Source organism: Leuresthes tenuis, unplaced genomic scaffold (genome assembly GCF_036924035.1).
Source record: "Leuresthes tenuis unplaced genomic scaffold, fLeuTen1.0.hap1 SCAF_6, whole genome shotgun sequence".
Lineage (NCBI taxonomy): Eukaryota > Metazoa > Chordata > Actinopteri > Atheriniformes > Atherinopsidae > Leuresthes > Leuresthes tenuis.
The window spans coordinates 26,059,123-26,084,213 of record NW_027325360.1 but is presented as its reverse complement, the minus strand read 5'-3'; the positions used below and the strand labels follow the sequence as shown (position 1 = coordinate 26,084,213).

The window sequence follows — 25,091 nt, the reverse complement described above, 5'->3', positions numbered from 1 at the left end:
CTTGAGACATTAGGGTTCAAGATTAATTCCTAAATTGTACCCTAATTATATCTGCATAGCAGCTCAAAACTGCAGAGCCTATTTTAAAAGTGGGACGTCCCACCGGCTTCTGCAAATAGAGGTGTAAATCTATTGTAGAGAATAATGCAGTGGTACTGTAATCCTGTACATGTATATATATATATATATATATATATATATAGTGCTGTAGGCAAAGGGAGCTGCAGTTTAAAGTTCTAATTCACTGCTGGTTTTACTGTTATAGTTAATAATTTTTTACTTTATATTGTCATATTGTCTTTATAGTGTTATATTGTCAGTTGATACAAATATATACTCACCATACATCATCTGAGCAATTAAACTAATAAATCAACACAAACAAGGCACAAATAGCTAGCTTGTTAGCTAGATAGATATAAAGATAGATTAAACTTCAAGCTGTATCACTTCTGTTCTATTAAATTCAGTTCATATTGCATGTTAATTCCCCCTCTATGTGTCATTCAAAACACTTTTATATATTAATATTAATATATTTCTTTTACAGTAAAATTTACTTCTCTTTCCATCTATTTATAAAAATGTTCTTTGCCGTTGCATTCTGTTCACAATCTACTCGTTGAAATGTCAAATATGCATGCATAGCTCTGAGCTCCAACAGTCATTGTAGGTTAATCGCTGAAGTCTGTGGCTGTGAAATAATTTTGAGTGTTTTGGTGAGCAAATGGTTCGGTTTTTGATCAGGAGTCACAGCCTGAGGCACAAGGCGAAATCTTGGCATCATGCAGCTAGTTGCTGAAAATCACTATCAATTGATTGTTACTCTGGATGAGAAATGAACTGCAGAGGATTAGATTAAATGGGAAACCAGGCTTAAACTGCCCTGCAGCTAAACCGAGTTTTCACGGGTGAGAATTATGAAAGCAGGTGATAACTTAAATTAAATTAGTTTTGGTCAACATACTCAGCAATATTTTTTCCATGAATCTTTCAAAATGGCCCTGAAAATCATATTACAACATTTCTTCCCCCAGTAGAATAGAAATACTTCGTATGTAACTTTACAGTATGTGAAACTATTCAGAAGAGTGAAATTATGTCATCCTGACAGTAGAGTGCAAAGAAAGCACTATAGTCCAAAACTATAGCTGCCTTTGTGTGTACTTGAGCCTTTGATTACCTTATGGAACATAGGCTGCAGATAGGGCTTGCATCCATCCCCTTTCTGTCTTGGGCCATTTGGATCCAGGCTATCCCATGGCAGTCGTCCCTCCTTCATCTTCCCTTCAGGTCAGCAAATTACCACCAGCCAAATGCTGACAAATTTTGGATGTGGCCAGTAAATCTGTATATTCTATCAGCTCCTTGGCAGGTCACCAAACTAATTTTTTCTTCTACAAAAATGTAGATACTGGTAAAATATTTAACATTTTAAGTAGATTTTGAAGGCTGGATGACTCAGTGTTGCATCCTTTTATAATTGACAAGTGGGCTTCATGTCTGTTTTGACTGTGTACTGGCATAGTGTACAATGAGCATGAACTTCCTGGATTGCATATACTTGCATGAGCGTAAATATTTCATTATTTTTATAATCATTTGCTCAATTTCAGCCTTCATTGGCAGTGATAATCAACTCCTCTGAATTAATTTTCCATCTTGGATAATTTGTACTCATTACTTCACCAGTTGTTATCTGTGCGAAATTATTCAGCTGCTGCACAACAGCCATGTTTGGGTTCTCATCACAGTGAGATGTAGTGTTTGATATCCCTGATCTACCCTTTTTTACATGGATAAAACAAGGAATTATGGCCAGGATTCATGTATATTGTGTGAGGTTTCAGGAGAGACACGGTCACAAGGCAGATGACAAGAAAAACAGTGATGGTTATGCATACTAAGATAAAACCCATTCTGTCTCACCCTCAGGCACGTTGCACTTGTTGACGATGCCAGCTGTAACAACTACAGGAGGTGTGCATATAGATTAAAAAGAAAAAAACATCTACCTCTCAGTTATGACAGATGCCTGTCTCAAACATGTGCCACTAGCTGAATTTCTTAAATCCTTATAGAGTCTTGAGTGAAATAAACAACATTAGCATAGAAAAAAAAATGTTTTGAGTTGCTCAGTATCACCTTGTGCTTGCAACACTTGGGACACAGTGTGCAAGCTCACATGGGCAAAGAGAGATTAATCTGTTGTAAATCGGAGGCTGGCAGGAACAAAGAGTAAGGTCACACCCAAACATTGGCAACATTGTGTTAAGAGACAGAGATGAGCGATATCAGTCACAGAAGAAGAGCTTGTAATAATGTTGTGCACCATATGAAAGAGCAAAGGAAACAGAAGTAGAGACTCTATAATATAGGTTTAATGGTTTGAGGTACTTCTATCATTATAATGGACATAGGCTGACATTTTTAAGAGACTTGCACATCTTTCTAAAGACCTTTGCATGTAATAACCAGGCAGTAGAAGATTTTCAGTCCAGCTGTTTGCTAAGTGAAGACGTCAAGCAAAGATGGGCATTCTGAGGCTCTGAGTACTACTCATGCATGATACTCAACATCACATCATTGCTAAGGAACAGAAAGTCAGTATGTACAATTCTATATGTGGCTATCAAGCTGGCAAATGGGACAGAAAATGACTCCAATCTACAACAATGTGTTTTATTTCTTTAATGGTTTAATGGACTTGATTCTACAACCATTTTGTAATCGGTGGATTGTGCAATGAAGTAAATGGAGCCAGTGTTGTGCAAAGGAGAGTTCTGACCGGTTCACACATATTAATTGTGTGGTACTGGAAAACCTTAGACTGGTTAAAAAAGAGAACTGTTGAACAAAAAATATTGGAAGTGCAGCAAAGCTCGTCCCTTGAAAGCTCAACAAATATGTCTTCAATGAAGCTAAACTCCCTCAACCTGTGCACTCACGGCAAGTCAATACAGACTCTCAGAGACCATGTGACCACTTTAATTTAGTTTCTTTGACTTCCACTACAAATTGAAATGCTGTCTCAGGAGGAAGAGCAGTCGCCCACCAATCGGAAGGTCGGTGGTTCGACTCTGGCTTCCCCAGGATACATGTCGAAGCGTCCTTGGGCAAGACACTGAACCCCACGTTGCTCCCCCAGTGTATCATTGGGGGTATGAATGTGTGTGAATGCTTAGAAAGCACGTAGTTATATCTTAAGACGTGCTGTATGAGTGTGTGTGAGTGGGGTGAATGCGGCATGTAGTGAAGCGCTTTGAGTGGTCAGCTAGACTAGAAAAGCGCTATACAAGTACAAGTCCATTTACCATTTACCATTTGTCAAATATATGACTTTATTTATGCATATCAACACAGTCTGAATTACACAAACACAAAAAACACAAGACATCCTGTGAATCAGTCCAACATTCTCTAACTTATAAATTGTGTTCCACACAAAAGAATGCTCACACACCAGAAGGTATTTACAAGATAATAAAGTATATGTGGGAATAATGTTGTGTTGACGTTTTTCTTTTTAAACTGAACACATAACATTGTAATTTATCATGATTTGAGACAGCATTGCCCTGAATGTGACTATATATTGAGAGGATGTGAGATTTAAAATTTTAGAAATGCAAAATAACCTCCAGCAGCGTGCTGAATCAATATGAGTCTTTAGACTGAAAAGTAGTTTTTTTTTTAACTAAATAAATTGAGGCTTCACCATTAAAACGTTTCTTATGAGAAGCTTTGAATAATACAAGCATCTGTTCAAACTCAAAAAGACTTTCATGAATTTTAACAAGATGAGCAACCCACAAGTAACTGCTCCATGTGCAGCTCTATTCTGGACCACACTTGTCATTTTCTTATTACCTTATGAAGTGATGGACCAAGCTATTGAGCAATAATTCGGGTTAAAGACGACCAAAGCTTGAACTGACTTTTTAATGGTTAGTTCTGTTAGATAAATCTCATAACAAATACTTTCATTATATTCATAGCATGATTCTTTTTTTTAAATTATTTTTTAATATTTTTTATTATTTTTTTATTTATTTATTTTTTTTTTACATTATTAGGATTACACACATTTTTCCCATCAAAGCGCAAATTATCTTAGACACCTTAAAAACATATTTATTTTTGTTCATCTAATCCGCAATAAACTAATTTTATAAATTTGCACTAAATGATGTAATTGTTGCAAAATATATTCTAATTCCTTTGCGACACTGGTCTTTGTCCAACAGGAAATACCTCAAAAAGAAAAAAAGTGGGGATATTTTGCTGAGACTGGCACCGTCAAAAGCTGCATTAAACTCAAGCATCACTTTTACTAAAAGTTTTACTAGTTACAGTTCTTCCATTTCCATTTCCTGGCGACATACATCAAATCAGCCATTGGAGTCGAGGCAGCAGCTGTCAACTATTCCTCTCAGTGCTTATATCAGTGATTATATCTTTAAAGAAAAACTAGATCTGTCACAAACTGGCATTTCTTCAAATAGCAAAATTAGTAACAAAATAATAGGTTGACTATCACGTTCAAAAAAGCCTGGTTAATTATGTGCGGAAGCACTGATGGAATGAGTGAAGCTTTAGGCTTTTACAGCTTGATATCAAACTGTCCTGAATTGCTCCTGTTCTAGTTTTGACATACAGTTTCATTGTGCTCTTACTGCTGATCTGAGATAAGACTCGGCAGATTTTTACCACATTAAAGAGGGCCATGTTGGGTTAGAAAGGTAGCTGATGTCATCCCAAACAGAATGGGGATACAAAGGGCTAGTCACTCCAATAAAAAAAACAACACTGTGACGTTGATTTTTTATTATGTTACAAGCTAATGATTTCAAATAATGCAAACAGGGCATCTCTGTTTTTTTTTTATTTTGCTTTGATATATCAGAAATGAACACATACACACTGTAATGCTGGGAAAAGGTATGGACTGAAAAAAGGAAGACTGAATCCTTCAAGAAGTGAAATTGAAACATCATCAGTCACCTATGTTTTCCTATAAGGATAACACCTGTCTTCATGTGTCAGACTATAAAGTTTTAAAGCTTAAGTGTGTAACATTAAGGTCGATTTAATGGCAGAAAGACAAATCAATATTCACAACTATGTTTTTGTTGCTTTAGAATCATGTGAAAATAAAACTCTAATTGCTTTTATTGCCTTAGACAGAGCATGTGTCTGTATTTGTATGTACCAGGTCAAAATAAGAAAACCGTCTGGTCCTTACTGTGTCTTAAAATTAGGTGGATACAAATTCAGATTAACAACAACACATAAAAGTCCATCATTCGACAGGGTGAAAGATTAGTCACAAGGAAAGAAAACATTCAAGACAGTTGGTTGTCAGAAGTGGGCGCCCAAGTAAGTTCAGTCAGAGAAACTGCAAAAAAGCCAAGAACTACATCTCAGACTCTGCAAGCCTCAGTTAGCGTGTTAAATGTTAAAGGTGATGACAGTACAATCAGAAAAAGACTGAACAAGTATGGCTTGTTAGGAAGGGTTGCAGGAGAAAGCTCCTTCCCTCTAAAAAGAACATGGCAGCACAGCCTAGATTTACAAATCTGTATCTGAACAAACCACAAGACCTCTGGAGCAATGCCCTTCAGACAGACCCAAGAGGGGATGTTTGATTACAATGAAGTTGAAGCTTTTGTGCATCACTGATATTAAAAAAAAAAGTACTGTTTCCATTCACCTCATTCACACCCAAATGCAAATCAAAAGTGACGATGTACACATGCTGGTTAGCTATGCTTAGGCAGGAAAATACTTCCTTTAGGTTACAGACAAGATCGTGGTTAAAACATATGTATCGGTCATAATAAGAGCAAAAAATAAAACGTGGTCATTGTTATAACTGCTATGGTTTGAGACTGTCTAATGTATGCAAACATTGATTGATTGAACCTTCAGCAGCTCTAATAGGATTGGCTCCTGGAGGATAAATCAACTGTAAAGGCTCCCTCATCTCCCTCTCCTCCCAACCAGCCACACCATCTGTGACACACGAGATGCTTGATATGACTTTAAGCATTGATAACTTGGAGTTTGTAAGGGGTGGGCTGGTACTGATAAATCTTAATAATGTCTCAACGGCTGCTTGAGAACTGAGGAAGACAGGTCATTTTTATGTTGTGTCTTGGCCATCCCTAGATGAGGTATAACAGTCGTTTTTATGAGGAGGACTCGGAAGATTTGCAACACAGGTACTTAGTCCACAAGCTGCATGAGTTTCTGTACCAGACTGCCCTATGAAAATAAGCTTTTTCTGTACTGGTTTTGTTTTCCACCATTTATTTCCCCAAACAACTTGTCAATAAAAGTAAGTTCTTCAGTTCAAATGTTTGTGCAGGTGTGTGAAAGCGAGATATCATCTCCAACACCATCATAGCGATAACATTTAGTGTCACCTGAGGCTGTACCCAGTCGTTTACAGGGAAGACGACAGGTTAATGAAAAACTATTGATTCTCCTCCTGTATCCCTGGAGATGAGGGAAAGTAACACTAATACTTCCGAACTTTGTCTTGCTCTTCTTTTGACACGCTGATCATTCAGTGGGCCAAGCTGGGTCCATGGGACAGAAGAGGGATCTATATGAGCGGTGATGCCGTCAGAGGCGTTTAGCACAGAATGAAGGGAGGACAATGAAGGTGGATGGGTGAGCCCTGGCCTAACTCTGCTCCCCTGATGCAGGGGGAGAGAATAAGAGAGCGGGCCTTGTCGCAGAACTTCATAGCTTCATCTCACTTTGTTTCCCTCGAAGCAGTTAGTCATGCTTTCTTGCTGGTTGAAGAAAGAGAGGGCTACAACCACTTTTACACGTTAAATTCTGTTTACAGATCTAAGGGAGTACTAATAAATAAAAGATAAGCACTTTGTGTCTCCATAAATAGCTGTACAAAATCAGATAAATTGCCTTAAGCGTACTGAGCCAGGACAAGAGTTTAGAGCCAGTGTTTTCTTTTTCCACTCAGTATTGGTGTAGTCATGCCAAACTTTATTTCAAATTGTATTATTGTTCAAGCTCCTCACATTTGAGATGTTATCTTAGTCAGTCTAGGTTGTGGCTGAAGGCTGTGTTGAAATTAGATACAATTATCTACACCAATATAATCTATAGAGGGCTGCAGGGGGCTGGAGACCGTGATGACATTTTGCAAGAAGTGTGGCAGACACTGGACAGGTCGCAGCTCAACTGGTCTATCGCAGAGCTGGCACATAGAGATATAGTCGCACTATCAGGAGAAGCTGATCAAGCTAATACGTAGGGCTGTAGGAAAAAAAAAACTGAAGAGTAACTATTCCAGAAAGACTGGGGTAATATAGTAAGGGATAGATACTGGAGAGAAATGAATATAACCAAAAACTTAAAGATGACTTTTTGATCCTCAGTGCTATATGACTTGTTTCATTACACCAAAGGCACACAAAATGCATACCGTGCCTCATTGTGGCTGTTAGCATGCCGTGCACACATCACATTAATCCGGAAACAATACATCATTCATCCCCACTAACATGCATGTCATTGGACTGAGGGAATACCTACAGAAAACACACACGTGAGGAGAGTGTGTTCACGTCACACAGAAAACAACAAATACACCTCGTGCTCATGTAAATTCTGCACCATAGAGCTGCTCTGGAGAGTATTGCACAGCTGTGAAAACAGCTGTAAATTAATGTCTTTCGGAGCTCAGCATCAGTAGCTGTGACAATAAAAAGACCTTATGATGTCATAAAGGTTATCGTATTAGTTTAACCGTCAGGCTTTTCTTAGCCAAATAAAATAAATGAATTTCTCCTCCACATCTCCAAGCATTAATTTAAGTGTTTTAAAGGTACAAAAATAATTATAAAAGTGCTACATTATACCGACTTAGCAATTGATTATTAAAGAAAGATTGTGACAGTCGGATGCCTGATGAGTTTTTTATGGATTGTAGTGTTTCATTATCATTCTGTCTGATGCAGGAGTTGTATTGTTAGCTTTTGCAGACACTTTGATGTAGTCTGTCTAAAGTCTTCCTGTGCACTGTATAACCAATATTTTTAATACATTTTCAACATGTCAACTTTCTTCAGGAATGTTGAAGAAAGTTTTTTTGTACACTTTCTAATTCAACTGTGTCCCACAGGACATAAACGACAAACAGCCTGATGTAGATGACAGAGATAAATGAGGCTGAGATTCAGCCAACCTTTAGCTCCCCTTCTATCACCATGTGTGGTCTCTCCCGAGCCGGAGGTCTTGCTGTGGGCACATTCTGGGAGTCAGTGAAGGGAGAAATTGTCACCCGTCAGCAATCAAACAGAATCAGCCCCTGACTGGAAAACTTCACGGTGTTAAGCGTCAAGTGATGGAACAGACAGTAGATGATAGTGGTTGAATTTAGGCATCTGTTAACAAGATGCTCTCATCTGGGCCATTTGACCCACTAACCGCATCACTGGCAGCTGCTTGGTGGAAAACTGACTTGTACTGTTGAGGTAGGGCAAGTTAAATTATTGATGAGAAAAGCTCTTTTACGAATTTATGAGAAACTGTTCTGAATGTTATACTTTTATGTAAAAAAATCTTTTGTAGTAGAAATCTGATGGGAATTCAAGCTTTAGTGGAACTGCCGGACTAAAAACTGTAACATTTGCTCTCAAAATGACATGTTTCAGGTGGCAATTTCATAAACCCAGACATGCTGAAACAAACTTAACTAAGGTGTCATTTTATAAAGTTTTTCTTTCTTTTTTGTTTTTTTGGTCAGCACAAGGTTTCTTGGAATCAAAAGGCACAGTTTAGAAAAACTGAAGATTGAACAGTGGGTCAGTGAGCAAGCTTGAGCACTTTTAGGTGGTTTGAGTTGGTTCACACTGCTGATTCACTGTTATAATACAAGTCAATTTTGTAATTTGTCAGTAACAGGAGTCAGAGTGTGTTGCTTGTGGAGCTCACCAAAAATAATATGATAGTGCTCACTGACAATGTGAACACTGTAGTCCAAACATGATTGCTGCTGTTACTTAAAGTCATTGCACTCTGCCTCTGAGAGCAGAGAGAGGTGCACATGTATATATATATATATATATATATATATATATATATATATATATATATATATATATATATATATATATATATATATATATATATATATATATAGTGCACAAATTATAACTTTTCAATCATATTTTTCAGCTTTTCAAATTTTATTCCACACACTTTTCTTTTAGTATCCAATTCAGGTCATCCATACTATTATGTAGATGACACTTTAAATCTAAGCTGTGACTCTGCATACTGTTTTCAGAGGATTTAATCCTTTAAAAAATGTATTTCACAACCAGCTGTCCCAGAATTTTCGTCAGGAAAAACAGACATTAACACTGATTATTGGTCCAGATATCTACAACATTTCCCTAAATTTTCTTGACATATTGCAGTCTCATTCCTTAAGGCCCAACTGTTGGACTTTTAGTAGCTGCTGACTGTAGCTTCAGCCTGGATAAACACATCAAATACTAAATATGTTTCAGTCCTGTTTTCTCTATTTTACAGCATTTCAAAGATCAAACTGTATCTCAGTTGAAAAACCTGGAAATTGTAATTCACCTCACTCACATCTCAAGGCTGTTGTAACTCCTTGCTCTCAGCAATATGAAGAACTGATCTTTCTCCTGTTTACAGTTAATTGAAAACTCCTCCACTTGAGATTTAACTAGCCAAGTCTAGCAAATCATTAGTTTGTGAGTAGATTACAAAATCTTACTGATGATGCCCTTTTAGTCGCCAGCCAGTCTGCACTGAACTACTTCATTCATATAGAATGCAATAGATATGATTAAAATAGATGGGTTTAAGCTTATGGTTTAATGTTTTATCAGTTTTTCTGATCTGTTAGGTATAACAATCAGGCAGATATGCCATGAATACTTGGAACATGATGTTATTGTCAATGAGTCAAACCATCCTTAAATTCTTCATATAGATGGGTGCAGAATTACATCTGTTACAAGTTATCCAATATTTCAACTCTATGTTTAAGATTTATTAGCCACTTCAAATTCATGATGAGCCAGTACAAATGTTGACATTAGGCACATTCAACTCAAAGTTAAAGTTAAACATGGCAGTGCTCCTTTATTTGTGCAGATGGAGGCTTGTGTGGAGTAACTTCTGCTCTACATACATCCAAAGAGATTTTCTCTGTGTTCTAAATTCACATACATTTAAATGTGTGGCAAGAGGAGGTAAACATAAAACAAGCCCTTTATCAAACGTTCTGTATGTGGCTGTATGTGGGTGGAGATGTCTCCTGTCAGAGGTCTGCGTTGAACGTTTGGTAGCTGCTGTTTAATCTACCGTCACCTCCCTTAAACAGCATGTGCAGAGCTTCATGCCAATGCCGCGTCCTTGAATGAGTGGCTTTAATAGAATAGAGAGGATGATAAAAAAAAACAAGAGAGAAGAGAGCAGAGAGAAGAGGAAGAACGGGCAGAGAAATTATTCAAATGACTGTTAGATTTGTAGCTCCAAAAGGCTCCTCATTAGCATAACTTCAAAACCTTGCCGCTCCAGTTTTAATAATACACACGCTTTGAGTCTCCCAGTGAATCACCTCACACTGTAATATTTCTGAGTTTTTTTGTTTTATTTTTCTATTCATCATAAGGCCGCAGGATGTGGATTTGTGTGGGAGAGACGCAGGGGACGATAGCCACAATCTTCCTCCGCCTTAGTTAAGACATTGGAACATCCCAATCTTTTTTCTTTTTTCTTTCTTTTTAAATCTGACCTTGTGTCTTATCTGAGAGGCAGACCAGTCATACCAATTAAAATTCCAGTATAGTGGTTATGCAGCCTGAGAACAGAAGGCTTCCAGTAACTCCCTCACTTCCTCTCATACAAAGAGCACACACATTCTTACATGTACTTCAAGAAAATTAAAAAAGCATCAAGTAATTCAAACATAAACATATGGTACAATATACATAAGCACAGACAATAATACTGTACGTATACAGTAACTACATACAAAAATAGTAATCAACAATAACAGGACAATTACAACAAACATATAAAAAAACAGGGCTGTCATGAGAGATGAAAGTACACAACGTCCAGCTCACAAAAGACAGTATTGTTGGTAACATACTTTGGTTTAAAGATACAATATAACAAAGCAATAATTTAGAGGGGTGTATGAAGCTGGCATAGGAAGAGTATGGACTTCTCAGGGTTACTCTGTGATCTAGAACAGTGGGAAAAGAAAGAAATGAATTCCCTCACTAGGGATAGGAATCGATAAGAGAACTGGCAAGGAACCAATCGATAAGCGATATCGATAATGGAACCAGAATTCTTAACAATTCCCATCCCTATCCCTCACACTTGCATTTTGCTGCAGAACTTGGCTCTTACAATTTCCCACACCACAGCAACTAAAGAAAACAGAGCTAAAAAGAAAATAAATATTGAATTCACCATTTAATGCCATTGTTGTGGCTGCCACAGTAAATCCAGTGGTAGGTAGCTCTCTTGAATTTCGCTACATTTTTTGAGTAGCTTTTTTTTAACCACCCATTTCAGGACAAACATAACCACAGGCAGAGAAAACTGACCCAGAAAGAGAAGCATCACACTTTGTCACTATGGCTCTGCGCTTTTTCTTCTTACCAGCCAAGTTCTGCCAATGGCATTTGGTTGCAGGTGATGGAGTTGATGGATACAGCTTGGTGGCAGCACTGGAAAATCAGGGACTGTGCCCACATCTCTGGAGAAACCTGGCTCCATCACAACTCGATGTGTAAGCATGATTTATGTCAGTGATGTTCAGTGCTCAAACACAGTCAGGATTGATGGATGATGTTTGCCTGTTCTTGAGTTTTTAGATGCTGGAATGTTGACCACTTCTTCACCTTGGTTACGAAAAGCTAGAAACAATTGTTTTTATGAAGGAAAATCACAAAGGCTACAGTCCTAAGTTCTTGTAAACTACTGGTTGGATGGATGGATTTTCATGGCCCACGACAGGAAGGCTCTGCAGCATCACTATTTAACATGTAGCCAGAAAATATATTAACAACCCCATGTTAGCGTAAAACATGGAGGAGCACAAGACAGTTGAGAGGCAATCAGGTGATAGCAATGTGAGTTCCCCCACTGAGCTGAAAAAGAACAAAGTAATCTCATTAACACCGAGGCACTACCAATTTAGCTCCTTTGGAACCGAAGAAGGCACCGCTTTGGTCAGTGTCCTCATATGTCACTCTTGTCATTTTTCTGGTAACAGGATGAGATGAAAAGTGTGGTATTAAAACTAAATTAAGGTCTCTGAAGGGCCGTAGCTATGATAGAGAATTCACATAAAGTGAAGGCTGTGCAGTCAAGGGGAGGTCAAAGACTAGAATAATTAATATAATTGATGGCACATGGAAACATCCTTGTTAAAATGGAATCCTCTGGTTCTTTTTCTGCAGTCAGGTCAGAGAATCACCTGGAAAACACACACAGGAGAAACCGGAAACTAAAAGAATCTAAAAGTTTGCAGGCACCCTGCAGGAACTTCCAATGAAAGGCAAAGCCTCACTTAATTTGGTGATAATGCACTGAGCTCCACACAGGACTACTACCAAATCTTCCCAAAACTCCATCAGGATGTGAGGACATGGGTGAGCGCTCTCATTCAGTGAGGCGTGAGGCGTGAAGGACGGGCAGCCGTACACACCACACAGGAGATCCCTGGATTAGTCACGCTCACCAGGTCTCTGCTGATGCTACCCTCTGCTGCATCACTATCACACATCCATATACAGTCTCAACAGTAACACCAGCAAGGGCAACATTGCACCCTCCACTAAACGCACACAGGAGAAATAGTGGGCTCGGTAACCGCCTGTGCTCGTAAATATTCTTATAAATTATACAAAAAATCATTTATAAATTTGTATATAAATTGTGCAGTTGCAACAAAATTAATTTGTTCTTTATTCCACATCGGATACTTTTTTCCATCGTATTATTTTGGAATATGTTTTAGTTGCTGTGCCTGCCTGAGGGTTAAGTCCCGTGGTGCTTTAAATGTGTTTGTTCGCTGTACTGTGGTTCTCTGCTGCACCTATCAACAACAGCTAAGAAAGTGTTACAAAGTCATACTAAAGATTTGAACTGTGCTACCAATAAGATAAAATAAGAAATTAAAAACAGAAAAAGGGTCAATGGTGACCTTTTCTGACACCAGAGCAAAAAGAAAAACAGCACTAACACCAAAAAGAACAACCCCTGGGTTAACGCTCGGACTTGTCACTACAACATTGGAAAAACAAGGACACAAACACAGGATATTGTCCCTCCCGGGTTGGCACTGTACTTTGTGTCCATTTAATAAATCATCCAAAATTGTTACCCAGAAATCAAGGCCTACTGGAGTGAAGTGCTTGTTGACGCTGCATTGCTATGAGGGATATAATTATTACTGAGAGAAGCTGTAAACACATGCCTCAGTGCTTTACAGACCATTCCACTGAAATGGGCTTTTGGTCCTAAAGCATTTCAATAGTCTTACTAATGTGGTACACTGACAGAAGAGGAATATATCATATTTGTAGTGACTTGTTGACTGTGCAGCAGTTACACATGAACCTCGGTTCAGCATTATTACTGAACCCAGCCATATTCATCTCAGGACTCTGCAAATATCAGCTTTACGCCAACCACACCTCCTGTAGAACCATGCTCATTTTGATCTGAAGTCAAACATATAATCTTAAGGTGGCTAGAAACACCGGTTCTGGAAATGGCAAGTTACAAGTACGCACAGAGTCATTATTGTAGTAAATGCAGACGTGAGGAACTTGAAGGCTTTGTCATTATAACCGGTAATTTCCTAAAAAGATTGCACGTTCAACTGTGGACTGGAGCTGACTGCATGGCTGAAAACCCATTTCGCACTCTGTCCTATCCAATTCATGTTGCCCGATTCAGTCAGGGAAAAAAAGCGTCACCCACTTGATATACATTAACAGTATTATATATAGTCATTTTCTTTTAACCTTTCACATCCCCTCAGTGCATAAAATGATATGCAGAGGCTTCAGGCTCAATCAGGCATTAAATGAATCAAAATGAAAAATAAACAAAATTTGAACACATCCTGAAGCTGAGGGATTGGAAGGCATGAAGTCATCTCAGAGGCAACATGGCTTAAATTTGAGAGTGTAAACTCAATGAATTAACTGTTCTTATTAATCATGTGAGAAATGCTGTGTGAAAGAAGACAAGACGGCACCAAGATAAAATGTGAATTATAAAAGCGTACGAACAGCCTAATAAATACTGTTCTATCCTGATTGTTTGGTAAACAGGCTATTGTTGAGCTGAACTACAGGCGAGTGGTAATGCTGGTTCCTCAGAGGTGTCCGTGTAAGAGAAATATAGTGAATAAAACTCAAGGGCAGGGCGCTTCCACACAAGGGCAGAAAGAGATGAAGGGCATTTGAAATGAAGTGAACATTATAGGATGGGACGTATGAGATGCTAAAGGTGAAGGAAAAACAAACAAACAACGTAGTCATTGCAAAAAACTGAAATAAAATATGAACAAGCTGGACAAACAAGAAGAAACAAGAACCTTGATGAAACACTAACACATACATACAGAATACTGGTCAGGCAACAAACAAAGGTAACCAAGCAGAACATATAGCGTACAAAAGTAGCCAGCAATTTTGTAGTAATTTCTCAATATTACACAAAATGACACATCAGTAGAAAATCACTGAAATAAGATAAAAAGCTACTAACAGTAGTCTCTGTTTCTGCCAACAACAAATGAGAGAAATATCTCGATTTCTAAGGCTAATTTTCCAGCTTCTGTAGAGGTCCTTCCGATCCGATCAATATTCTTTTTTTTTCCGCAGTACTGTTTGCTCAGCATTAATAAAACATAGGAAGATGAGACTTCATGTCATGTTACCAAACAGCACAAAATTGATGTTATGTAACCTGTATGTTAGCAAATATGTTTCTGCACGACACTGAGCGAGGTGCCTGCCAACATATCTGAAGTTCAATTACACGAAACCCTGAGAACACAGGAACTTAATCATATAGCTCAAGCCTGGAGAGGTCAAATTAGTCCTCACTTCGTATTCGTGAACAGTGACAGTCAGCCATAATTGGCCCCTTGCCAGTAGATTAATATGCATTCCCTAACTATTAAACTGGCCTTTCTTTGGGAGGCTGAAGAGAATTAATTAAACCAATGACATTTTGGTGGGCCATGGATTTATGGATGAACTGACCTTGAAATGAGAAGCAAGGCTTGTGGATGGACAACTCTACTGTTCTCATGTCAGTGCACTTAACCCTCTCTGCCACATGTTTACTCTCTAAGCTTTACAACTTAACCCTGTTGTACCTAAACCTGAAAGTTTGTGAAGGTATGGCAAAGGCTTATGGGAGAATTATTTATGACTGAGGAGCTGCTGCCAAAGTGTTACGGAGAAAGGTCAAACCGAAGATATTTCCAAAGGAAATTCCCACCGGATAAAATTCCATTCAGTTCAGACACACAAACATCCCTCAAATGCTGCTGGAAACAGAAAGAACAAAAGTAAAAAAGAAATCCCTACAGTAGTCAACAAATCTTAAGCAAAAAAAATGCAATGTGTTGTTGAAGATGAATATGGGAAAAAAAAGATTTTCCATGTAAGAAAAACTCCACAGGCACCAATAAAGGCATAAATTTTGCTTTCATGTATGATCTACACAGGCCATAAATCAAAAAATTCTAAATTTTCATCAGTGGAATGAGTCCTGACTGAACTGTGAGGTAATGAACTGAGAGTATATACGTGTGCCCCTGATTTGACCTGTTTTGGAAGCCAGTATGCCATAAACAGTCAGTCCACAGATGGTACCCTATTTCCACTTTCATGAATCAAAATGGAAAAATTTCATAGGTTTTAAGATGTGAATATTTAAATCTGAAATCATAAAAGCAAATGAATAACATTGGATATCTTTGCTGTACACCAGCAGTGGAGAAGCAGATGACAGTAAAGAGTAACTTAATGGTTCCGTCCCAACAGCCATGCCTCTCACAGGAATAGTAAAGACCAACCAGTACAGATTCATAGCCCCTGGGAGCTGGCGGAGGTGGCTTAATCTCCCACGGCAGTGCTTTCAATAACCGCATGTCAGCAAAGCTGTTCTCACCATTCTGTGTGAACGTCTCTAAATCTTTCCCTCATGTTGAGTCTTAAAGCTTATATCTCATCTAAGGCCAGGACATAACTTCTGGTCGAGATGCCTAGATCCTGCTTGGGTGGTGCACTGCTCCCCCAAAAACAGCCAGCACAGTAGCTCAGTCCCATTAAACCAAATGTACATCACCAAAACAGAAACAAAGCATGGCTTAGAACAGAGATACGCCTTTTCTTCAGATAAACTATGCAAATGGTCAGTTTTAATGGCCAGAAACAGGATTATCCTCAGAAGCAAACAGGAATAACATACCCTTTAGAGTCTGTGTTTAAGTTAATCAGTGTCTAAAGAGTATTCTCATATCAAAGTTAGACAAAGATTAAATTAAAATACATGAAAAGGCTGACTATTTTCCTAAACTTTGTGCTCATCTTGTTATTTTACTTCCATAAATAGATTCAACTTCTGTTTATGGCTCCCAGGCAACCAACATCAATGCCTGAACTGTTTATCAGGTGGTAACAAAAGATTAACCAACTTCCGTGACACAAGAAAATCATTACTTTGGAAGACAGTGAAAAGAATGGCAACACAAGGAAGTTGATGAAGACAGTGGGAACACAACAATTACTCAAGATCCATGCAATAAACTTGAACAGGATGTAACAGTGGAGACTGTCTCATGAATGTTAATGACACAGCAAAGTGACTTTTTTACTTTTTCCTTAATGGAAGAAAAAAGATGCATCAGTTACTCTAATCAAATCTAGAAATCAGCAATTTATTCATGTAATGAAAGAATGAAAGAAACCTAATAACATGGCTTCAAAGTCATCTATACCTCAGCTGCAAGGTTTATGAGCCCATCATTAAATCATGTCATTTCTGTAATGTATCATCCTGACTCGTACTTGATGAGCTGTCTTCCAGCTTTTTGTACACCATCAGCATATCTGCAGATGCGGTGTGGCGTCTTTTTTAGAAAATATGCTGCACCTGTTCCATAAATCCACTGCAGTGGTGGCTTTTTGAAGCAAAGTATGAAGCATAAAAATGTGAAACTGAAGAAGATGGGGAGGTAAGATTTTTTCTTTTTTTTTCTTTAAAAAAAAAAAACTTTTGTTGAATTCTGGGGAAACAAATTCAGATATTCAAAAATAAAATCTGATTCTGATCACTCTCAATTAATCAAATCACTAAATCACATTGAATTTTACAAAAAAGAAGAGATTAAATGCTTGGTTTTTAATTCATTAATTCAACTTAATTAATTTTCATGAGAAAATAATACTTAAAAAAACATATTGTAACTTTTTGAAGTGTGTAAAGTTTCTTAAAGCCCAGATATTATTTCCTAAATTTCTAAATAAATCAGCTGAGAAAATAGTGGGTCCAAATGCTTAAAATCTGCATCAGACGATCATAAATGAATCATTACATGAATGATATGATTAAAAGATTACAGCAGTAAAAATGTGAAGAAATGTTTGCACTGTGCTGTTTTAGGACTGCAAACTATGGAAAACATCTGCTTTAAACCTTAGAGAACAGAAGGATGTAAAGATCCTGTTGATGACAGTAATGTTCCCTAACCCTAACCCACTGGTCATACAACACACTGTCACTTTACCTGAGCAATCTGTAGCAACCAGAAATGTAAAAGACACAAAGTTTTCCCTGCATTTAAGTTCTCACAAAAAATTACAGCTTGACTTGTTTTGAAGGAGGATGATCTTACCTTTAGCTGAAGAGAAAGACCCATACAAATATCTGAGGTGGTTGACATTTATCAGACTGGAGTCAAAACCCTTGAGCTGCTGCACCTGCAAAACAGAGTGAAAGACATTTCACTTGTGGCAGATTTGCCAAATGATTTTTCCATGGACGGAGTAAAGTCAGGTTCACGTTTCTATTGTTCAATTTGCAGTCTACATTTCTTGTGCAGAATATTACATGACCTATAAATACAACAACAAAGAAGCTACCTTTGCAAAACAGCAAATTAAATGTCTACATAATTAACTTCTATTAAGACTGTTATGTATATTTGCATGAGTCGGGATCAATAGGGAAAAACAACTGCAGTCATCTGCTGAAGCTGATTATGTCAAAATGTTAATATAAATGATTCATGAGGATTTTGCACTATACATGAGAAAGATATGGAGGGCTTGCTTCTCAGGTGTCAGCAGAATTTAGATCATCATTTTTGGATTTGCTTCCTACTGTTGCAATATCCCTTAGATAAATCTTTATACTCCTGCCTGATATCCCGAGCCTGCTGAGTAGAGCCATTCCAGTTTCTCTGGCCAGACATGTAACATTGAAAATAACATCAACATATTGACTTGCTGTGGTTAAAGAAAAAGCTCCAGCAAGTCAAAGGTTGACAGTATTGAATGGCTGGTATCGGATTTATAATTTACAATCAACATTCATTGACTATGAGTCTGCCAACTGCTCTGCAAAAGCAGCTTTGTGTTATAATACACTACAGCACACACACACACACAGCTGGCAACAAACAACAGAAAACAACCAGAATATAGCAACAGTATGGGTGGTGCACCGTAAGAGCCAGACAGCAGAATGGAGTAGTGAGGCTCATGTCCTGTTTGTTCAGGGGGCGAGACGGTGACAAGATACTGACAGAGACACCACATGCCCCACAGAGGAGAGCATGACATACCTCTCCATCCTTTCCCCTTCTCTCCACGCTGGGCTCTTTAATTAATCCCTCTCCTATTGTGCGGTATGTGTGTGGAATGGGTTTTGCAAAGCTGCCACATGTTTATCACACATGGTCATTTTAATTTTTCTTTGTTGCTCCTGTACTTTACATTTCCCTTTACATTAAAGTGAGTTCTAACGGTCATTTTAAGATGACCTTTCAGATATTCTTTTAATAATCTGATACAACAGTGAAATTCAAGAATGACATTTATTGTATCACATTTCAATCCTGTTTTTGTACCTCCAACGTATTCATGTTTTTTGTAGTGTGCCGCAAGAAAAGTAACTCTCACTCTGAACTTTGATGTTGGACGAGAAGGCCTGGCTCACAGTCTCCGCTCTAATTGGAGAAGAGTAATTAGTCACTCCAGAGAAAGCGTCTCCACTGATCTAGAGTCCAGTGGCGGTGTGCTTTACACCACTGCTCTCTACACACTGTTCTTGAGCTTATCTGAAGGCCACATGAAGTTTGGAGGTCTGTAGCGATTGACTCTGCAGAAAGTTGGCGACCTCAGCGCACTCTGCACCTCAGCATCCGCTGACCCTGCTCTGTCATTTTACATGGCCTTCCACTTCATGGCTGAGTTACCTCATTCCCAGTTGCTTCCACTTTGTTATAATACCACTATAACCACAATATTTACCACAATATTTACCACTTTGGGCCTAAGTGCATCCATGGATTTGTATGCACACAGATTTTGCTTTGTAGGAACACTGGATTTCTCAATGCTAGACTCACTTGGAAGCCAAAAATAGGGTCATTGATCACTTCTCACCATTTGTGATAATGAACTTGTTGATATAATCGGTAAAGCCCAATCTAACAACACAATCAGTGCCAGCCACTGCCCCAGATTAAGGTTTCTGTCACTCGTTTTAAATCTGTACAATATACCACAATATTTAGTAGCGAGGAAAGTTCACAACTGGACTTGCTTCCCAGGTGGCATCCTATCACGGTACCATGCTGGAAGTCACTGAGCTCCTGAGAGCGACCCACTCTTTCACAAATGTTTGTAGAAGCAGTCTGCATGCCTAGGTGCTTGAATTTATACACCTGTGGCCATGGAAGTGATTGGAACACCTGAATTTAATTATTTGGATGGGTGAGTGAATATGTTTGGCATACAATACAGTGTACTATCAGCAAATAGCAAAAAGCACATCCATGTTGAGGATGTGACAACATTTACAACTGCAAAATCTTTTATGTGACACCACAAACACTTTACAAAGTGGTGATTCATTGCTTTGTGAAAATATATAGTTACATATTTTTCAAGTTCTACAGGTGAAGCAAATTAAGTTTATTATTCAAGTGCACCGAGGGACATGTTGTTTAGAAATAAAGACATCTTGGAAAGCTGATCCAGCAAGCATTGGCAGCACAGGTTGATTCAGTTTTATCCCTGTTACCATTCTGGTTGCACAAGAAAAACAAATAGATACCAAATGCTGGAGCAGGTGAAGTGATCACATTACAGTATTGTTAGGCTTCTACAGAAGCATAATACCTGTTTGACTGAGGTCCTGTGGTGTTTAATGCTGCAAAGAATTTTCTTTTCATTGTTAAAGGAACAATGTCTTACACCCAAGTTTTACGGCCTTCTACAAAAACAAAAAAGCAAAGAGCTTGCTATCAGCCCTCATGCCACTTGAAACCACATGAGTATGACGAGGTCGTTGCAGTACTTTGATTTCAAGGAACAAAAATACTACCACAAAGAGGCTTTGACTTGAAAAAAGAGTAGAAAACATGATGCCATATTTACTGACTTGAAATAATCAACAAATCTCACCCCCACTGGCCCATTTCTATCTGTCTTTCACACTGCACATCTACAGTAGTTTGAGGCAGGCAGCTTCCATGAATAGAATGAAGAGTAGGCAAGCACTGTAGCTGCTGGGAGTGGATTTTACTGGGAATATGATCGATTAAAAAGCAATTTGCTCCTGCACTCCTAAATAATAGCCCCCTGCAGTCCATCTGGAGTTCCAAGGGGTCGGAAGAGTCAGCCTTCCCAGCGTGCTCCTTCATCTCCAGCAGCCACACCCTCTGTCCCACATATACACACACAACATCTACTCCAAAGCCTGAGCCTCAGTCACAGTCTGATAGGCATCTTGAAAGCATCCAGGCGGAAACATCGCAGCAGCCTTTTCTGGTCCCAGAGAAAATCTAGACTTTGTTCTCACGTGCAGAGGATTTCAGGAGTTTGAAATAGAGGAGGGAATAAAGCATGTTAAGACAAACAGGAATAAAACTCTGCAGAAAAAGCCCAGATGAGATTTTGATTTCTTTCAGCATTCTTTGTCAGGTGCACTGGACCAACACCTGCCTATGCCACAGCTGCTGAACAACACTCAGTTAAAACACACCTACAACAAGCTGAACTTTAAATTAAATTTCTTTGAGTTAGATCATATGCACCATCACAAAAATAAAAATGACTTTTCCTTTCTCCTCACAGTCTGATAACCAGCTGGGAAAAGGGGGCTGGTGTGGGGATAAGATGAAAGGGGGGATGGGGGAAGGCAGACTGAACCATATGGACTCAGGCTGTACAGTTTGCCTGACATAGTGGGAGCACATTTTGAGAGATGGGTCTATTCGTGGTCCTGCTGTCACTACCGTTTTGAGCACCATCTTTATCTCTTTGGAGCCAGAAGTGGCCATATTTGGACAAGAGGGAAAGGCCTAATATTCATTAAACTATGGAATTGTTTTCAGAAGGACCAACAGCACACATGCCAGATGAAATGAGTGTAGCTGTATTTAACTTGCATTTGATGAGAGTAGTTGAAGCTTTTTGAATGGGAGTTTAGTGAAACAACAACTGCTCTTTTTGGACACTTTTATCATGAATGCATGTCTGAAGCTCAGTGGTTATGTCCATCTTTTACATATGGGTGTGGTTACAAAACACTACCATTTAATGGTAGAAACAGATCAATTGGCAGGGGTTCCATAGCTAAAAAAAACAACAACAACAACAAAAAATTACATTAAAGTGGATTAAAGTGGGTGTACAGAGCGAGACAATGGGTAGCTGTACTGTGGTGGTGGAACCTGTTTTATTTTACATGATCAAAGGTCATTAAAAAGTGAGAATTTACAAATGAAATATCAATTACTTAAACAGATCACATACATATTGGGTCAAGACTGGTAACGCCTTTCATTTATTTACATTATTGTTGGTAATCAAATTTTCAACTGAAATCGAAACTGTAGAATGTCCGCTTCTTCAGCTTCTTTTAAACACTTCCACTGATACTGTCTGCAGGTCTTGGCATCAGCACAGCTTGGCCTCAGATATACTGCTGAGGGTTAATTGATGTTGACAGATGAGGTTATGTGGAAGTCATTTGGAGAGAGATCCAGCGTCTTCATCGATGACGGAACTCCTCACACACAGAAATGCAGGGAGGTAGTTAAAAGAAGTGATCCCGTCCAGACGGCTCATGTTCCCCCACATGTGAAGTGTTGGGAGGATTAATGACTACATACATGCCAAACTTGTAAGCACAGCTCATTTTCTATGACAAAGTCATTCTTAGCATTTGATAACATAAACATTTTTCTTTAAATCATTTTTTATCATGTGACAGAAACGGCCGAAAGCAGCAGTTTGACAGATTGCAAAATGTTTGCTTTCCAAATAGGAAACTGATCTCATTCTCATATCTAAATTAACAATAAAGCAGCTGTTAGATTAGCTGAACAGCAACCTTTTTCTGCTCGTGAGCAGTTTTTATGTCCAGCAGAAACAAAAACCTAACAAATCAATTTATTTTTGCTATAGCAATACTTAAAAGTGCTAACACTGATACTTACACCTTCATAGTTTTCTCAAGTTTGCAGTCTTAAGATACAAGAAGTGTATGATGTGTCATATTAATCTGATAAATCAAAATAATGCGAAAAAAATCCTAAATTGCAAAATCAAGAGTAATACTTCTTAACCACAAATCCTGTATAACAATAACAACCTAGAGTAATGGCAGCTGCATTAAATCATATCAAAGACAGTCATGTTTTCTCAGCGATATGCATGTGGTTTGGTTTTGCAAGATGCAGTGTTGAACAGACCATCAGGCCATAAGTCTAATACATCTTTAAGTGGCAGCATAGCAAACCTGTTGCAGCACCAGAAACATATGTATGGAAAGGCCATACACATGTTATGGTAGATGGCTCATTTTCTAACTTTGATCATCATCAGTCATTTGCCAAAAGCTGATGATTGTGCTTCTAGGACAGTAAAATGGTGGATTTGGTTCCTGTGAGTGCCAATGGCACAAAGTGCTCACTTTGTGCACTTTGGGCCTAAGTGCATCCATGGATTTGTATGCACACAGATTTTACTTTGTAGGAACACTGGATTTCTCAATGCTGGACTCACTTGGAAGCCAAAAATAGGGTAATTGATCACTTCTCACCATTTGTGATAATGAACTTGTTGATATAATCGATAAAGCCCAATCTAACAGCACAATCAGTGCCAGCCACTGCCCCAGATTAAGGTTTCTGTCACTCGTTTTAAATCTGTAGCTATGGTAGTTTATCATCAGTGCTCTGAGGGCTAAAACTTACCAGTCCAGTCTCTACCTCCCAGAGATAGATTTGTCACTATGTGCTGTGTTTCAGATACTCATGATCAAGGCTAGTTACTACTTTTGACACAAGACATCAGTTCTACACAGCTTCCAACTGTCTTGATGACAGGAAAATGTGGGCTCTGCCCGTTTCTTGTAGCCTTAACTGCAGCATCCTCAGTGGGAATTAGCATGCACGTACAGTTGCTGTGTTCTCACTGATGGCAAGCCGAGCTGGAACCAATTAAAACCCATGCCTACTGCAGATAGAAATATTCACAGATCATGTTTTCCACGAGTCTACAGTAAAACTTTCAACTATGAAACAATGTTTTTGAATGGAAATACGTTAATAGTTGTTCAACACAATTCCCAAATCATGAAAATGTATAGGAAGTTTATTAGTCTTGCAACTCTTATCCAAGAATGTGCATGCATCCTTCATCTGTATAAGCAAGTGTCTGACTACTACATGTAAAGTAGATGTTTAGAGACTAAATTTTAAATATGTCTGTAGCAACATGTCTAGAGCAACAGCGTGTCTTGAGCAACTTACCTGATAATCTTTTCTATTTGTATTTTTCTTAATTGAGGCAGTCCACCTTTAATTTATATAAACCCCATTCACTTCCAAGATTGGAACACTTTAACTGATGTCTTTTCTCAATGACTCTGTGACCTTGTCTGGTTTATCGGGAGTCCAATTAGTTTACTGCTAATAGGATGAAGGGATAGTGATGGTGGGGGTCAGTGATGGAGGAGGTCTTACTGGATATCAGATTTAAGAAACAAGAGGGATTAAAGCCCCCGTGGGAAGGGGGGGGCAAAGTCTTTCTGAACTTTTGTTCCTTTGTCTAATAACTCTCTCAAGATGGCTCACTGGTATTCTTATGTTAAGACTAAAACACCTCTTTCCTAACTTAGATAAAGCTGATTTTTCTCAAAAATAATTCAGGCCAGACATAAAAAAATAAAAAATTGCTTCCATGGCTGAGTCGAATGGTTTTGAAGTGAAAAAGCTTTTGTGGTGATTTCCTTGGGTGTGAGAAACTATTAGACTGCAGATCCAATCTTCAAATTATAGATCAGATTCAATATGGGTATGCCATAATTTGTCTTTATGAGCTATTGTCTCCTTCACCATCTTCAGACATAAATTCTTTTTCTATCTTGGAGCACAATCTAATAAAAAGTTTTTATTGCTCCTGTTGCAGAAAATCCTCAAAACACTAATTTAGTTTTTCTGTTCTTAAATTACTAGTTCCCTGATTCTAGGGTCTCTCATAATATACTGTTAAGGTGAAAATTCCTGTTTAATCCAGCAGCTCCAAAGTGCATAATGTAGCCCTGCCCGGGTATAACGCCCCCATTCTCACCTCTACTAGTTAGTAAAATGGACACTGCTAAAGACAAAGACATTTCGACTTGATATTGCATTAAAAGCAAAAGTCCCCTATTATGGTTTATGGATTAGCCAATCTCAAATCTCCCAAATACACACCCAAACACACACACAGCTTCCTCTGGCACAAGTA

General features: G+C 38.4%; 1 protein-coding gene across 8 annotated transcripts in view; it reads right to left on the bottom strand.

The window, feature by feature from the left end:
* arvcfb (ARVCF delta catenin family member b) overlaps positions 1 to 25,091 on the bottom strand; it is a 192,110-nt gene that overhangs the window by 134,636 nt on the left and 32,383 nt on the right. For all 8 annotated transcript variants that reach the window (XM_072388468.1, XM_072388472.1, XM_072388470.1 and 5 more), the window contains exon 2: positions 17,960 to 18,044. The gene's annotated coding sequence lies outside the window, so the exon portion shown is untranslated. The remainder of the gene's footprint in view (positions 1 to 17,959; positions 18,045 to 25,091) is intronic.